This window comes from Heptranchias perlo, chromosome 20, assembly GCF_035084215.1.
Source record: "Heptranchias perlo isolate sHepPer1 chromosome 20, sHepPer1.hap1, whole genome shotgun sequence".
NCBI lineage: Eukaryota > Metazoa > Chordata > Chondrichthyes > Hexanchiformes > Hexanchidae > Heptranchias > Heptranchias perlo.
The window spans coordinates 31,681,852-31,699,202 of record NC_090344.1 but is presented as its reverse complement, the minus strand read 5'-3'; positions in this window follow the sequence as shown (position 1 = coordinate 31,699,202).

Genomic DNA, 17,351 nt, shown 5'->3' with positions numbered 1-17,351 from the left:
TGAAGCAGGGTTTAGACACTCAGCCTGGGCCTGGTAGTAAGGTTTAGACACTCAGTCAGGGCCTGGTAGCAAGGTTTAGATACTCAGTAAGGGCCCGGTAGCAGGGTTTAGACACTCAGTCTGGGCCTGGTAGCAAGGTTTAGACACTCAGTCTGGGCCTGGTAGCAGGGTTTAGACACTCAGTCTGGGCCTGGTAGTAAGGTTTAGACACTCAGTCAGGGCCTGGGAGCAGGGTTTAGATACTCAGTCAGGGCCCGGTAGCAGGGTTTAGACACTCAGTCTGGGCCTGGTAGCAGGGTTTAGACACTCAGTCTGGGCTGGTAGCAAGGTTTAGACACTCAGTCTGGGCCTGGTAGCAAGGTTTAGACACTCAGTCTGGGCCAGGTAGCAGGGTTTAGACACTCAGTCTGGGCCTGGTAGCAGGGTTTAGACACTCAGTCTGGGCCTGGTAGCAGGGTTTAGACACTCAGTCTGGGCCTGGTAGCAGGGTTTAGACACTCAGTCTGGGCCTGGTAGCAGGTTTAGACACTCAGTCTGGGCCTGGTAGCAGGGTTTAGACACTCAGTCTGGGCTGGTAGCAGGGTTTAGACACTCAGTCAGGGCCTGGTAGCAGGGTTTAGACACTCAGTCTGGGCCTGGTAGCAGGGTTTAGACACTCAGTCTGGGCCTGGTAGCAGGGTTTAGACACTCAGTCTGGGCCTGGTAGCAAGGTTTAGACACTCAGTCTGGGCCTGGTAGTAATGTTTAGACACTCAGTCTGGGCCTGGGAGCAGGGTTTAGATACTCAGTCAGGGCCCGGTAGCAGGGTTTAGACACTCAGTCTGGGCCTGGTAGCAGGGTTTAGACACTCAGTCTGGGCATGGTAGCAGGGTTTAGACACTCAGTCTGGGCCTGGTAGCAAGGTTTAGACACTCAGTCTGGGCCTGGTAGCAGGGTTTAGACACTCAGTCTGGGCCTGGTAGCAGGGTTTAGACACTCAGTCTGGGCCTGGTAGCAGGGTTTAGACACTCAGTCTGGGCCTGGTAGCAGGGTTTAGACACTCAGTCTGGGCCTGGTAGCAGGGTTTAGACACTCAGTCAGGGCCTGGTAGCAGGGTTTAGACACTCAGTCTGGGCCTGGTAGCAGGGTTTAGACACTCAGTCTGGGCCTGGTAGCAGGGTTTAGACACTCAGTCTGGGCCTGGTAGCAGGGTTTAGACACTCAGTCTGGGCCTGGTAGCAGGGTTTAGACACTCAGTCAGGGCCTGGTAGCAGGGTTTAGACACTCAGTCTGGGCCTGGTAGCAGGGTTTAGACACTCAGTCTGGGCCTGGTAGTAAGGTTTAGACACTCAGTCAGGGCCCGGTAGCAGGGTTTAGACACTCAGTCTGGGCCTGGTAGCAGGGTTTAGACACTCAGTCTGGGCCTGGTAGCAAGGTTTAGACACTCAGTCTGGGCCTGGTAGCAGGGTTTAGACACTCAGTCTGGGCCTGGTAGTAAGGTTTAGACACTCAGTCAGGGCCTGGGAGCAGGGTTTAGATACTCAGTCAGGGCCCGGTAGCAGGGTTTAGACACTCAGTCTGGGCCTGGTAGCAGGGTTTAGACACTCAGTCTGGGCCTGGTAGCAAGGTTTAGACACTCAGTCTGGGCCTGGTAGCAGGGTTTAGACACTCAGTCTGGGCCTGGTAGCAGGGTTTAGACACTCAGTCTGGTCCTGGTAGCAGGGTTTAGACACTCAGTCTGGGCCTGGTAGCAGGGTTTAGACACTCAGTCTGGGCCTGGTAGCAGGGTTTAGACACTCAGTCTGGGCCTGGTAGCAGGGTTTAGACACTCAGTCAGGGCCTGGTAGCAGGGTTTAGACACTCAGTCAGGGCCTGGTAGCAGGGTTTAGACACTCAGTCTGGGCCTGGTAGCAGGGTTTAGACACTCAGTCTGGGCCTGGTAGCAGGGTTTAGACACTCAGTCTGGGCCTGGTAGCAGGGTTTAGACACTCAGTCAGGGCCCGGTAGCAGGGTTTAGACACTCAGTCTGGGACTGGTAGCAGTGTTTAGACACTCAGTCTGGGCCTGGTAGCAAGGTTTAGACACTCAGTCTGGGCCTGGTAGCAAGGTTTAGACACTCAGTCTGGGCCTGGTAGCAGGGTTTAGACACTCAGTCTGGGCCTGGTAGCAGGGTTTAGACACTCAGTCTGGGCCTGGTAGCAGGGTTTAGACACTCAGTCTGGGCCTGGTAGCAGGGTTTGGACACTCAGTCTGGGCCTGGTAGCAGGGTTTAGACACTCAGTCTGGGCCTGGTAGCAAGGTTTAGACACTCAGTCTGGGCCTGGAAGCAGGGTTTAGACACTCAGTCTGGGCCTGGTAGTAAGGTTTAGACACTCAGTCAGGGCCTGGGAGCAGGGTTTAGATACTCAGTCAGGGCCCGGTAGCAGGGTTTAGACACTCAGTCTGGGCCTGGTAGCAGGGTTGAGACACTCAGTCTGGGCCTGGTAGCAAGGTTTAGACACTCAGTCTGGGCCTGGTAGCAGGGTTTAGACACTCAGTCTGGGCCTGGTAGCAGGGTTTAGACACTCAGTCTGGGCCTGGTAGCAGGGTTTAGACACTCAGTCTGGGCCTGGTAGCAGGGTTTAGACACTCAGTCTGGGCCTGGTAGCAGGGTTTAGACACTCAGTCTGGGCCTGGTAGCAGGGTTTAGACACTCAGTCTGGGCCTGGTAGCAGGGTTTAGACACTCAGTCAGGGCCTGGTAGCAGGGTTTAGACACTCAGTCTGGGCCTGGTAGCAGGGTTTAGACACTCAGTCTGGGCCTGGTAGCAGGGTTTAGACACTCAGTCTGGGCCTGGTAGCAAGGTTTAGACACTCAGTCTGGGCCTGGTAGTAAGGTTTAGACACTCAGTCTGGTCCTGGTAGCAAGGTTTAGACACTCAGTCTGGGCCTGGTAGCAGGGTTAAGACACTCAGTCTGGGCCTGGTAGTAAGGTTTAGACACTCAGTCTGGGCCTGGGAGCAGGGTTTAGATACTCAGTCAGGGCCCGGTAGCAGGGTTTAGACACTCAGTCTGGGCCTGGTAGCAGGGTTTAGACACTCAGTCTGGGCCTGGTAGCAGGGTTTAGACACTCAGTCTGGGCCTGGTAGCAGGGTTTAGACACTCAGTCAGGGCCTGGTAGCAGGGTTTAGACACTCAGTCTGGGCCTGGTAGCAGGGTTTAGACACTCAGTCTGGGCCTGGTAGCAGGGTTTAGACACTCAGTCTGGGCCTGGTAGCAGGGTTTAGACACTCAGTCAGGGCCTGGTAGCAAGGTTTAGACACTCAGTCTGGGCCTGGTAGTAAGGTTTAGACACTCAGTCTGGGCCTGGGAGCAGGGTTTAGATACTCAGTCAGGGCCCGGTAGCAGGGTTTAGACACTCAGTCTGGGCCTGGTAGCAGGGTTTAGACACTCAGTCTGGGCCTGGTAGCAAGGTTTAGACACTCAGTCTGGGCCTGGTAGCAAGGTTTAGACACTCAGTCTGGGCCTGGTAGCAGGGTTTAGACACTCAGTCTGGGCCTGGTAGCAGGGTTTAGACACTCAGTCTGGGCCTGGTAGCAGGGTTTAGACACTCAGTCTGGGCCTGGTAGCAGGGTTTAGACACTCAGTCTGGGCCTGGTAGCAGGGTTTAGACACTCAGTCTGGGCCTGGTAGCAGGGTTTAGACACTCAGTCAGGGCCTGGTAGCAAGGTTTAGACACTCAGTCTGGGCCTGGTAGTAAGCTTTAGACACTCAGTCTGGGCCTGGTATCAAGGTTTAGACACTCAGTCTGGGCCTGGTAGCAGGGTTTAGCCACTCAGTCTGGGCCTGGTAGCAGGGTTTAGACACTCAGTCTGGGCCTGGTAGCAAGGTTTGGACACTCAGTCTGGGCCTGGTAGTAAGGTTTAGACACTCAGTCTGGGCCTGGTAGCAGGGTTTAGACACTCAGTCTGGGCCTGGTAGCAGGGTTTAGACACTCAGTCTGGGCCTGGTAGCAGGGTTTAGACACTCAGTCTGGGCCTGGTAGCAAGGTTTAGACACTCAGTCTGGGCCTGGTAGCAGGGTTTAGACACTCAGTCTGGGCCTGGTAGTAAGGTTTAGACACTCAGTCAGGGCCTGGGAGCAGGGTTTAGACACTCAGTCTGGGCCTGGTAGCAAGGTTGAGACACTCAGTCTGGGCCTGGTAGCAAGGTTTAGACACTCAGTCTGGGCCTGGTAGCAGGGTTTAGACACTCAGTCTGGGCCTGGTAGCAGGGTTTAGACACTCAGTCTGGGCCTGGTAGCAGGGTTTAGACACTCAGTCTGGGCCTGGTAGCAGGGTTTAGACACTCAGTCTGGGCCTGGTAGCAGGGTTTAGACACTCAGTCTGGGCCTGGTAGCAGGGTTTAGACACTCAGTCTGGGCCTGGTAGCAGGGTTTAGACACTCAGTCAGGGCCTGGTAGCAGGGTTTAGACACTCAGTCTGGGCCTGGTAGCAGGGTTTAGACACTCAGTCTGGGCCTGGTAGCAGGGTTTAGACACTCAGTCTGGGCCTGGTAGCAAGGTTTAGACACTCAGTCTGGGCCTGGTAGTAAGGTTGAGACACTCAGTCTGGGCCTGGTAGCAAGGTTTAGACACTCAGTCTGGGCCTGGTAGTAAGGTTTAGACACTCAGTCTGGGCCTGGGAGCAGGGTTTAGATACTCAGTCAGGGCCCGGTAGCAGGGTTTAGACACTCAGTCTGGGCCTGGTAGCAGGGTTTAGACACTCAGTCTGGGCCTGGTAGCAAGGTTTAGACACTCAGTCTGGGCCTGGTAGCAAGGTTTAGACACTCAGTCAGGGCCCGGTAGCAGGGTTTAGACACTCAGTCTGGGCCTGGTAGCAGGGTTTAGACACTCAGTCTGGGCCTGGTAGCAGGGTTTAGACACTCAGTCTGGGCCTGGTAGCAGGGTTTAGACACTCAGTCTGGGCCTGGTAGCAAGGTTTAGACACTCAGTCTGGGCCTGGTAGCAGGGTTTAGACACTCAGTCTGGGCCTGGTAGTAAGGTTTAGACACTCAGTCAGGGCCTGGGAGCAGGGTTTAGATACTCAGTCAGGGCCCGGTAGCAGGGTTTAGACACTCAGTCTGGGCCTGGTAGCAGGGTTTAGACACTCAGTCTGGGCCTGGTAGCAAGGTTTAGACACTCAGTCTGGGCCTGGTAGCAGGGTTTAGACACTCAGTCTGGGCCTGGTAGCAGGGTTTAGACACTCAGTCTGGTCCTGGTAGCAGGGTTTAGACACTCAGTCTGGGCCTGGTAGCAGGGTTTAGACACTCAGTCTGGGCCTGGTAGCAGGGTTTAGACACTCAGTCTGGGCCTGGTAGCAGGGTTTAGACACTCAGTCTGGGCCTGGTAGCAGGGTTTAGACACTCAGTCAGGGCCTGGTAGCAGGGTTTAGACACTCAGTCTGGGCCTGGTAGCAGGGTTTAGACACTCAGTCTGGGCCTGGTAGCAGGGTTTAGACACTCAGTCTGGGCCTGGTAGCAGGGTTTAGACACTCAGTCAGGGCCCGGTAGCAGGGTTTAGACACTCAGTCTGGGACTGGTAGCAGTGTTTAGACACTCAGTCTGGGCCTGGTAGCAAGGTTTAGACACTCAGTCTGGGCCTGGTAGCAAGGTTTAGACACTCAGTCTGGGCCTGGTAGCAGGGTTTAGACACTCAGTCTGGGCCTGGTAGCAGGGTTTAGACACTCAGTCTGGGCCTGGTAGCAGGGTTTAGACACTCAGTCTGGGCCTGGTAGCAGGGTTTGGACACTCAGTCTGGGCCTGGTAGCAGGGTTTAGACACTCAGTCTGGGCCTGGTAGCAAGGTTTAGACACTCAGTCTGGGCCTGGAAGCAGGGTTTAGACACTCAGTCTGGGCCTGGTAGTAAGGTTTAGACACTCAGTCAGGGCCTGGGAGCAGGGTTTAGATACTCAGTCAGGGCCCGGTAGCAGGGTTTAGACACTCAGTCTGGGCCTGGTAGCAGGGTTGAGACACTCAGTCTGGGCCTGGTAGCAAGGTTTAGACACTCAGTCTGGGCCTGGTAGCAGGGTTTAGACACTCAGTCTGGGCCTGGTAGCAGGGTTTAGACACTCAGTCTGGGCCTGGTAGCAGGGTTTAGACACTCAGTCTGGGCCTGGTAGCAGGGTTTAGACACTCAGTCTGGGCCTGGTAGCAGGGTTTAGACACTCAGTCTGGGCCTGGTAGCAGGGTTTAGACACTCAGTCTGGGCCTGGTAGCAGGGTTTAGACACTCAGTCAGGGCCTGGTAGCAGGGTTTAGACACTCAGTCTGGGCCTGGTAGCAGGGTTTAGACACTCAGTCTGGGCCTGGTAGCAGGGTTTAGACACTCAGTCTGGGCCTGGTAGCAAGGTTTAGACACTCAGTCTGGGCCTGGTAGTAAGGTTTAGACACTCAGTCTGGTCCTGGTAGCAAGGTTTAGACACTCAGTCTGGGCCTGGTAGCAGGGTTAAGACACTCAGTCTGGGCCTGGCAGTAAGGTTTAGACACTCAGTCTGGGCCTGGGAGCAGGGTTTAGATACTCAGTCAGGGCCCGGTAGCAGGGTTTAGACACTCAGTCTGGGCCTGGTAGCAGGGTTTAGACACTCAGTCTGGGCCTGGTAGCAGGGTTTAGACACTCAGTCTGGGCCTGGTAGCAGGGTTTAGACACTCAGTCAGGGCCTGGTAGCAGGGTTTAGACACTCAGTCTGGGCCTGGTAGCAGGGTTTAGACACTCAGTCTGGGCCTGGTAGCAGGGTTTAGACACTCAGTCTGGGCCTGGTAGCAGGGTTTAGACACTCAGTCAGGGCCTGGTAGCAAGGTTTAGACACTCAGTCTGGGCCTGGTAGTAAGGTTTAGACACTCAGTCTGGGCCTGGGAGCAGGGTTTAGATACTCAGTCAGGGCCCGGTAGCAGGGTTTAGACACTCAGTCTGGGCCTGGTAGCAGGGTTTAGACACTCAGTCTGGGCCTGGTAGCAAGGTTTAGACACTCAGTCTGGGCCTGGTAGCAAGGTTTAGACACTCAGTCTGGGCCTGGTAGCAGGGTTTAGACACTCAGTCTGGGCCTGGTAGCAGGGTTTAGACACTCAGTCTGGGCCTGGTAGCAGGGTTTAGACACTCAGTCTGGGCCTGGTAGCAGGGTTTAGACACTCAGTCTGGGCCTGGTAGCAGGGTTTAGACACTCAGTCAGGGCCTGGTAGCAGGGTTTAGCCACTCAGTCTGGGCCTGGTAGCAGGGTTTAGACACTCAGTCTGGGCCTGGTAGCAAGGTTTGGACACTCAGTCTGGGCCTGGTAGTAAGGTTTAGACACTCAGTCTGGGCCTGGTAGCAGGGTTTAGACACTCAGTCTGGGCCTGGTAGCAGGGTTTAGACACTCAGTCTGGGCCTGGTAGCAGGGTTTAGACACTCAGTCTGGGCCTGGTAGCAAGGTTTAGACACTCAGTCTGGGCCTGGTAGCAGGGTTTAGACACTCAGTCTGGGCCTGGTAGTAAGGTTTAGACACTCAGTCAGGGCCTGGGAGCAGGGTTTAGACACTCAGTCTGGGCCTGGTAGCAAGGTTGAGACACTCAGTCTGGGCCTGGTAGCAAGGTTTAGACACTCAGTCTGGGCCTGGTAGCAGGGTTTAGACACTCAGTCTGGGCCTGGTAGCAGGGTTTAGACACTCAGTCTGGGCCTGGTAGCAGGGTTTAGACACTCAGTCTGGGCCTGGTAGCAGGGTTTAGACACTCAGTCTGGGCCTGGTAGCAGGGTTTAGACACTCAGTCTGGGCCTGGTAGCAGGGTTTAGACACTCAGTCTGGGCCTGGTAGCAGGGTTTAGACACTCAGTCAGGGCCTGGTAGCAGGGTTTAGACACTCAGTCTGGGCCTGGTAGCAGGGTTTAGACACTCAGTCTGGGCCTGGTAGCAGGGTTTAGACACTCAGTCTGGGCCTGGTAGCAAGGTTTAGACACTCAGTCTGGGCCTGGTAGTAAGGTTTAGACACTCAGTCTGGTCCTGGTAGCAAGGTTTAGACACTCAGTCTGGGCCTGGTAGCAGGGTTTAGACACTCAGTCTGGGCCTGGTAGTAAGGTTTAGACACTCAGTCTGGGCCTGGGAGCAGGGTTTAGATACTCAGTCAGGGCCCGGTAGCAGGGTTTAGACACTCAGTCTGGGCCTGGTAGCAGGGTTTAGACACTCAGTCTGGGCCTGGTAGCAGGGTTTAGACACTCAGTCTGGGCCTGGTAGCAGGGTTTAGACACTCAGTCTGGGCCTGGTAGCAGGGTTTAGACACTCAGTCTGGGCCTGGTAGCAGGGTTTAGACACTCAGTCTGGGCCTGGTAGCAAGGTTTAGACACTCAGTCTGGGCCTGGTAGCAAGGTTTAGACACTCAGTCTGGGCCTGGTAGCAGGGTTTAGATACTCAGTCAGGGCCTGGTAGCAAGGTTGAGACACTCAGTCTGGGCCTGGTAGCAGGGTTTAGATACTCAGTCAGGGCCTGGTAGCAAGGTTGAGACACTCAGTCTGGGCCTGGTAGCAAGGTTTAGACACTCAGTCTGGGCCTGGTAGTAAGGTTTAGACACTCAGTCTGGGCCTGGGAGCAGGGTTTAGATACTCAGTCAGGGCCCGGTAGCAGGGTTTAGACACTCAGTCTGGGCCTGGTAGCAGGGTTTAGACACTCAGTCTGGGCCTGGTAGCAAGGTTTAGACACTCAGTCTGGGCCTGGTAGCAAGGTTTAGACACTCAGTCTGGGCCTGGTAGCAGGGTTTAGACACTCAGTCTGGGCCTGGTAGCAGGGTTTAGACACTCAGTCTGGGCCTGGTAGCAGGGTTTAGACACTCAGTCTGGGCCTGGTAGCAGGGTTTAGACACTCAGTCTGGGCCTGGTAGCAGGGTTTAGACACTCAGTCAGGGCCTGGTAGCAGGGTTTAGCCACTCAGTCTGGGCCTGGTAGCAGGGTTTAGACACTCAGTCTGGGCCTGGTAGCAAGGTTTAGACACTCAGTCTGGGCCTGGTAGTAAGGTTTAGACACTCAGTCTGGGCCTGGTAGCAAGGTTTAGACACTCAGTCTGGGCCTGGTAGCAGGGTTCAGACACTCAGTCTGGGCCTGGTAGTAAGGTTTAGACACTCAGTCAGGGCCTGGTAGCAAGGTTTAGATACTCAGTCAGGGCCCGGTAGCAGGGTTTAGACACTCAGTCTGGGCCTGGTAGCAGGGTTTAGACACTCAGTCTGGGCCTGGTAGCAAGGTTTAGACACTCAGTCTGGGCCTGGTAGCAAGGTTTAGACACTCAGTCTGGGCCTGGTAGCAGGGTTTAGACACTCAGTCTGGGCCTGGTAGCAGGGTTTAGACACTCAGTCAGGGCCTGGTAGCAGGGTTTAGACACTCAGTCAGGGCCTGGTAGCAGGGTTTAGACACTCAGTCTGGGCCTGGTAGCAAGGTTTAGACACTCAGTCTGGGCCTGGTAGCAGGGTTTAGACACTCAGTCAGGGCCTGGTAGCAGGGTTTAGACACTCAGTCTGGGCCTGGTAGCAAGGTTTAGATACTCAGTCAGGGCCCGGTAGCAGGGTTTAGACACTCAGTCTGGGCCTGGTAGCAGGGTTTAGACACTCAGTCTGGGCCTGGTAGCAAGGTTTAGACACTCAGTCTGGGCCTGGTAGCAAGGTTTAGACACTCAGTCTGGGCCTGGTAGCAGGGTTTAGACACTCAGTCTGGGCCTGGTAGCAGGGTTTAGACACTCAGTCAGGGCCTGGTAGCAGGGTTTAGACACTCAGTCAGGGCCTGGTAGCAGGGTTTAGACACTCAGTCTGGGCCTGGTAGCAGGGTTTAGACACTCAGTCTGGGCCTGGTAGCAGGGTTTAGACACTCAGTCAGGGCCTGGTAGCAGGGTTTAGCCACTCAGTCTGGGCCTGGTAGCAGGGTTTAGACACTCAGTCTGGGCCTGGTAGCAAGGTTTGGAAACTCAGTCTGGGCCTGGTAGTAAGGTTTAGACACTCAGTCTGGGCCTGGTAGCAGGGTTTAGACACTCAGTCTGGGCCTGGTAGCAGGGTTTAGACACTCAGTCTGGGCCTGGTAGCAGGGTTTAGACACTCAGTCTGGGCCTGGTAGCAAGGTTTAGACACTCAGTCTGGGCCTGGTAGCAGGGTTTAGACACTCAGTCTGGGCCTGGTAGTAAGGTTTAGACACTCAGTCAGGGCCTGGGAGCAGGGTTTAGACACTCAGTCTGGGCCTGGTAGCAAGGTTGAGACACTCAGTCTGGGCCTGGTAGCAAGGTTTAGACACTCAGTCTGGGCCTGGTAGCAAGGTTTAGACACTCAGTCTGGGCCTGGTAGCAGGGTTTAGACACTCAGTCTGGGCCTGGTAGCAGGGTTTAGACACTCAGTCTGGGCCTGGTAGCAGGGTTTAGACACTCAGTCTGGGCCTGGTAGCAGGGTTTAGACACTCAGTCTGGGCCTGGTAGCAGGGTTTAGACACTCAGTCTGGGCCTGGTAGCAGGGTTTAGACACTCAGTCAGGGCCTGGTAGCAGGGTTTAGACACTCAGTCTGGGCCTGGTAGCAGGGTTTAGACACTCAGTCTGGGCCTGGTAGCAGGGTTTAGACACTCAGTCTGGGCCTGGTAGCAAGGTTTAGACACTCAGTCTGGGCCTGGTAGTAAGGTTTAGACACTCAGTCTGGTCCTGGTAGCAAGGTTCAGACACTCAGTCTGGGCCTGGTAGCAGGGTTTAGACACTCAGTCTGGGCCTGGTAGCAGGGTTTAGACACTCAGTCAGGGCCTGGTAGCAGGGTTTAGACACTCAGTCTGGGCCTGGTAGCAGGGTTTAGACACTCAGTCTGGGCCTGGTAGCAGGGTTTAGACACTCAGTCAGGGACTGGTAGCAGGGTTTAGACACTCAGTCTGGGCCTGGTAGCAGGGTTTAGACATTCAGTCTGGGCCTGGTAGCAGGGTTTAGACACTCAGTCTGGGCCTGGTAGCAGGGTTTAGACACTCAGTCTGGGCCTGGTAGCAGGGTTTAGACACTCAGTCAGGGCCTGGTAGCAGGGTTTAGCCACTCAGTCTGGGCCTGGTAGCAGGGTTTAGACACTCAGTCTGGGCCTGGTAGCAAGGTTTGGACACTCAGTCTGGGCCTGGTAGTAAGGTTTAGACACTCAGTCTGGGCCTGGTAGCAGGGTTTAGACACTCAGTCTGGGCCTGGTAGCAGGGTTTAGACACTCAGTCTGGGCCTGGTAGCAGGGTTTAGACACTCAGTCTGGGCCTGGTAGCAAGGTTTAGACACTCAGTCTGGGCCTGGTAGCAGGGTTTAGACACTCAGTCTGGGCCTGGTAGTAAGGTTTAGACACTCAGTCAGGGCCTGGGAGCAGGGTTTAGACACTCAGTCTGGGCCTGGTAGCAAGGTTGAGACACTCAGTCTGGGCCTGGTAGCAAGGTTTAGACACTCAGTCTGGGCCTGGTAGCAGGGTTTAGACACTCAGTCTGGGCCTGGTAGCAGGGTTTAGACACTCAGTCTGGGCCTGGTAGCAGGGTTTAGACACTCAGTCTGGGCCTGGTAGCAGGGTTTAGACACTCAGTCTGGGCCTGGTAGCAGGGTTTAGACACTCAGTCTGGGCCTGGTAGCAGGGTTTAGACACTCAGTCTGGGCCTGGTAGCAGGGTTTAGACACTCAGTCAGGGCCTGGTAGCAGGGTTTAGACACTCAGTCTGGGCCTGGTAGCAGGGTTTAGACACTCAGTCTGGGCCTGGTAGCAGGGTTTAGACACTCAGTCTGGGCCTGGTAGCAAGGTTTAGACACTCAGTCTGGGCCTGGTAGTAAGGTTTAGACACTCAGTCTGGTCCTGGTAGCAAGGTTTAGACACTCAGTCTGGGCCTGGTAGCAGGGTTTAGACACTCAGTCTGGGCCTGGTAGTAAGGTTTAGACACTCAGTCTGGGCCTGGGAGCAGGGTTTAGATACTCAGTCAGGGCCCGGTAGCAGGGTTTAGACACTCAGTCTGGGCCTGGTAGGAGGGTTTAGACACTCAGTCTGGGCCTGGTAGCAGGGTTTAGACACTCAGTCTGGGCCTGGTAGCAGGGTTTAGACACTCAGTCTGGGCCTGGTAGCAGGGTTTAGACACTCAGTCTGGGCCTGGTAGCAGGGTTTGGACACTCAGTCTGGGCCTGGTAGCAGGGTTTAGACACTCAGTCTGGGCCTGGTAGCAGGGTTTAGACACTCAGTCAGGGCCTGGTAGCAAGGTTTAGACACTCAGTCTGGGCCTGGTAGCAAGGTTTAGACACTCAGTCTGGGCCTGGTAGTAAGGTTTAGACACTCAGTCTGGGCCTGGTAGCAGGGTTTAGATACTCAGTCAGGGCCTGGTAGCAAGGTTGAGACACTCAGTCTGGGCCTGGTAGCAAGGTTTAGACACTCAGTCTGGGCCTGGTAGTAAGGTTTAGACACTCAGTCTGGGCCTGGTAGCAAGGTTTAGACACTCAGTCTGGGCCTGGTAGCAGGGTTTAGACACTCAGTCTGGGCCTGGTAGCAGGGTTTAGACACTCAGTCTGGGCCTGGTAGCAAGGTTTAGACACTCAGTCTGGGCCTGGTAGCAAGGTTTAGACACTCAGTCTGGGCCTGGTAGCAGGGTTTAGACACTCAGTCTGGGCCTGGTAGCAGGGATTAGACACTCAGTCAGGGCCTGGTAGCAGGGTTTAGACACTCAGTCAGGGCCTGGTAGCAGGGTTTAGACACTCAGTCTGGGCCTGGTAGCAAGGTTTAGACACTCAGTCTGGGCCTGGTAGCAGGGTTTAGACACTCAGTCTGGGCCTGGTAGCAGGGTTTAGACACTCAGTCTGGGCCTGGTAGCAGGGTTTAGACACTCAGTCTGGACCCGGTAGCAGGGTTTAGACACTCAGTCAGGGCCTAGGAGCAGGGTTTAGACACTCAGTCAGGGCCTGGTAGCAAGGTTTAGACACTCAGTCTGGGCCTGGTAGCAGGGTTTAGACACTCAGTCAGGGACTGGTAGCAAGGTTTAGATACTCAGTCTGGGCCTGGTAGCAGGGTTTAGACACTCAGTCTGGGCCTGGTAGCAGGGTTTAGACACTCAGTCAGGGCCTGGTAGCAAGGTTTAGATAATCAGTCTGGGCCTGGTAGCAGGGTTTAGACACTCAGTCTGGGCCTGGTAGCAGGGTTTAGATACTCAGTCAGGGCCTGGTAGCAAGGTTTAGACACTCAGTCTGGGCCTGGTAGCAGGGTTTAGATACTCAGTCAGGGCCTGGTAGCAAGGTTGAGACACTCAGTCTGGGCCTGGTAGCAGGGTTTAGACACTCAGTCAGGGCCTGGTAGCAGGGTTTAGACACTCAGTCTGCGCCTGGTAGCAAGGTTTAGACACTCAGTCTGGGCCTGGTAGCAGGGTTTAGACACTCAGTCTGGGCCTGGTAGCAAGGTTTAGACACTCAGTCAGGGCCTGGTAGCAAGGTTTAGACACTCAGTCTGGGCCTGGTAGCAAGGTTTAGACACTCAGTCTGGGACTGGTAGCAGGGTTTAGACACTCAGTCTGGGCCTGGTAGCAGGGTTTAGACACTCAGTCTGGGCCTGGTAGCAGGGTTTAGACACTCAGTCTGGGCCTGGTAGCAAGGTTTAGACACTCAGTCTGGGCCTGGTAGCAGGGTTTAGACACTCAGTCTGGGCCTGGTAGCAAGGTTTAGACACTCAGTCTGGGCCTGGTAGCAGGGTTTAGACACTCAGTCTGGGCCTGGTAGCAGGGTTTAGACACTCAGTCTGGGCCTGGTAGCAGGGTTTAGACACTCAGTCTGGGCCTGGTAGCAGGGTTTAGACACTCAGTCTGGGCCTGGTAGCAGGGTTTAGACACTCAGTCTGGGCCTGGTAGCAAGGTTTAGACACTCAGTCTGGGCCTGGTAGCAGGGTTTAGACACTCAGTCTGGGCCTGGTAGTAAGGTTTAGACACTCAGTCAGGGCCTGGGAGCAGGGTTTAGATACTCAGTCAGGGCCCGGTAGCAGGGTTTAGACACTCAGTCTGGGCCTGGTAGCAGGGTTTAGACACTCAGTCTGGGCCTGGTAGCAAGGTTGAGACACTCAGTCTGGGCCTGGTAGCAAGGTTTAGACACTCAGTCTGGGCCTGGTAGCAGGGTTTAGACACTCAGTCTGGGCCTGGTAGCAGGGTTTAGACACTCAGTCTGGGCCTGGTAGCAGGGTTTAGACACTCAGTCTGGGCCTGGTAGCAGGGTTTAGACACTCAGTCTGGGCCTGGTAGCAGGGTTTAGACACTCAGTCTGGGCCTGGTAGCAGGGTTTAGACACTCAGTCAGGGCCTGGTAGCAGGGTTTAGACACTCAGTCTGGGCCTGGTAGCAGGGTTTAGACACTCAGTCTGGGCCTGGTAGCAGGGTTTAGACACTCAGTCTGGGCCTGGTAGCAAGGTTTAGACACTCAGTCTGGGCCTGGTAGCAAGGTTTAGACACTCAGTCTGGTCCTGGTAGCAAGGTTTAGACACTCAGTCTGGGCCTGGTAGCAGGGTTTAGACACTCAGTCTGGGCCTGGTAGTAAGGTTTAGACACTCAGTCTGGGCCTGGGAGCAGGGTTTAGATACTCAGTCAGGGCCCGGTAGCAGGGTTTAGACACTCAGTCTGGGCCTGGTAGCAGGGTTTAGACACTCAGTCTGGGCCTGGTAGCAGGGTTTAGACACTCAGTCTGGGCCTGGTAGCAGGGTTTAGACACTCAGTCAGGGCCTGGTAGCAGGGTTTAGACACTCAGTCTGGGCCTGGTAGCAGGGTTTAGACACTCAGTCTGGGCCTGGTAGCAGGGTTTAGACACTCAGTCAGGGCCTGGTAGCAGGGTTTAGACACTCAGTCTGGGCCTGGTAGCAGGGTTTAGACACTCAGTCTGGGCCTGGTAGCAGGGTTTAGACACTCAGTCTGGGCCTGGTAGCAAGGTTTAGACACTCAGTCTGGGCCTGGTAGCAGGGTTTAGACACTCAGTCTGGGCCTGGTAGTAAGGTTTAGACACTCAGTCAGGGCCTGGGAGCAGGGTTTAGACACTCAGTCTGGGCCTGGTAGCAAGGTTGAGACACTCAGTCTGGGCCTGGTAGCAAGGTTTAGACACTCAGTCTGGGCCTGGTAGCAGGGTTTAGACACTCAGTCTGGGCCTGGTAGCAGGGTTTAGACACTCAGTCTGGGCCTGGTAGCAGGGTTTAGACACTCAGTCTGGGCCTGGTAGCAGGGTTTAGACACTCAGTCTGGGCCTGGTAGCAGGGTTTAGACACTCAGTCTGGGCCTGGTAGCAGGGTTTAGACACTCAGTCTGGGCCTGGTAGCAGGGTTTAGACACTCAGTCAGGGCCTGGTAGCAGGGTTTAGACACTCAGTCTGGGCCTGGTAGCAGGGTTTAGACACTCAGTCTGGGCCTGGTAGCAGGGTTTAGACACTCAGTCTGGGCCTGGTAGCAAGGTTTAGACACTCAGTCTGGGCCTGGTAGTAAGGTTTAGACACTCAGTCTGGTCCTGGTAGCAAGGTTTAGACACTCAGTCTGGGCCTGGTAGCAGGGTTTAGACACTCAGTCTGGGCCTGGTAGTAAGGTTTAGACACTCAGTCTGGGCCTGGGAGCAGGGTTTAGATACTCAGTCAGGGCCCGGTAGCAGGGTTTAGACACTCAGTCTGGGCCTGGTAGGAGGGTTTAGACACTCAGTCTGGGCCTGGTAGCAGGGTTTAGACACTCAGTCTGGGCCTGGTAGCAGGGTTTAGACACTCAGTCTGGGCCTGGTAGCAGGGTTTAGACACTCAGTCTGGGCCTGGTAGCAGGGTTTGGACACTCAGTCTGGGCCTGGTAGCAGGGTTTAGACACTCAGTCTGGGCCTGGTAGCAGGGTTTAGACACTCAGTCAGGGCCTGGTAGCAAGGTTTAGACACTCAGTCTGGGCCTGGTAGCAAGGTTTAGACACTCAGTCTGGGCCTGGTAGTAAGGTTTAGACACTCAGTCTGGGCCTGGTAGCAGGGTTTAGATACTCAGTCAGGGCCTGGTAGCAAGGTTGAGACACTCAGTCTGGGCCTGGTAGCAAGGTTTAGACACTCAGTCTGGGCCTGGTAGTAAGGTTTAGACACTCAGTCTGGGCCTGGGAGCAGGGTTTAGATACTCAGTCAGGGCCCGGTAGCAGGGTTTAGACACTCAGTCTGGGCCTGGTAGCAGGGTTTAGACACTCAGTCTGGGCCTGGTAGCAAGGTTTAGACACTCAGTCTGGGCCTGGTAGCAAGGTTTAGACACTCAGTCTGGGCCTGGTAGCAGGGTTTAGACACTCAGTCTGGGCCTGGTAGCAGGGTTTAGACACTCAGTCTGGGCCTGGTAGCAGGGTTTAGACACTCAGTCTGGGCCTGGTAGCAGGGTTTAGACACTCAGTCAGGGCCTGGTAGCAGGGTTTAGACACTCAGTCTGGGCCTGGTAGCAGGGTTTAGACACTCAGTCTGGGCCTGGTAGCAGGGTTTAGCCACTCAGTCTGGGCCTGGTAGCAGGGTTTAGACACTCAGTCTGGGCCTGGTAGCAAGGTTTAGACACTCAGTCTGGGCCTGGTAGTAAGGTTTAGACACTCAGTCTGGGCCTGGTAGCAAGGTTTAGACACTCAGTCTGGGCCTGGTAGCAGGGTTCAGACACTCAGTCTGGGCCTGGTAGTAAGGTTTAGACACTCAGTCAGGGCCTGGTAGCAAGGTTTAGATACTCAGTCAGGGCCCGGTAGCAGGGTTTAGACACTCAGTCTGGGCCTGGTAGCAGGGTTTAGACACTCAGTCTGGGCCTGGTAGCAAGGTTTAGACACTCAGTCTGGGCCTGGTAGCAAGGTTTAGACACTCAGTCTGGGCCTGGTAGCAGGGTTTAGACACTCAGTCTGGGCCTGGTAGCAGGGATTAGACACTCAGTCAGGGCCTGGTAGCAGGGTTTAGACACTCAGTCAGGGCCTGGTAGCAGGGTTTAGACACTCAGTCTGGGCCTGGTAGCAAGGTTTAGACACTCAGTCTGGGCCTGGTAGCAGGGTTTAGACACTCAGTCTGGGCCTGGTAGCAGGGTTTAGACACTCAGTCTGGGCCTGGTAGCAGGGTTTAGACACTCAGTCTGGACCCGGTAGCAGGGTTTAGACACTCAGTCAGGGCCTAGGAGCAGGGTTTAGACACTCAGTCAGGGCCTGGTAGCAAGGTTTAGACACTCAGTCTGGGCCTGGTAGCAGGGTTTAGACACTCAGTCAGGGACTGGTAGCAAGGTTTAGATACTCAGTCTGGGCCTGGTAGCAGGGTTTAGACACTCAGTCTGGGCCTGGTAGCAGGGTTTAGACACTCAGTCAGGGCCTGGTAGCAAGGTTTAGATACTCAGTCTGGGCCTGGTAGCAGGGTTTAGACACTCAGTCTGGGCCTGGTAGCAGGGTTTAGATACTCAGTCAGGGCCTGGTAGCAAGG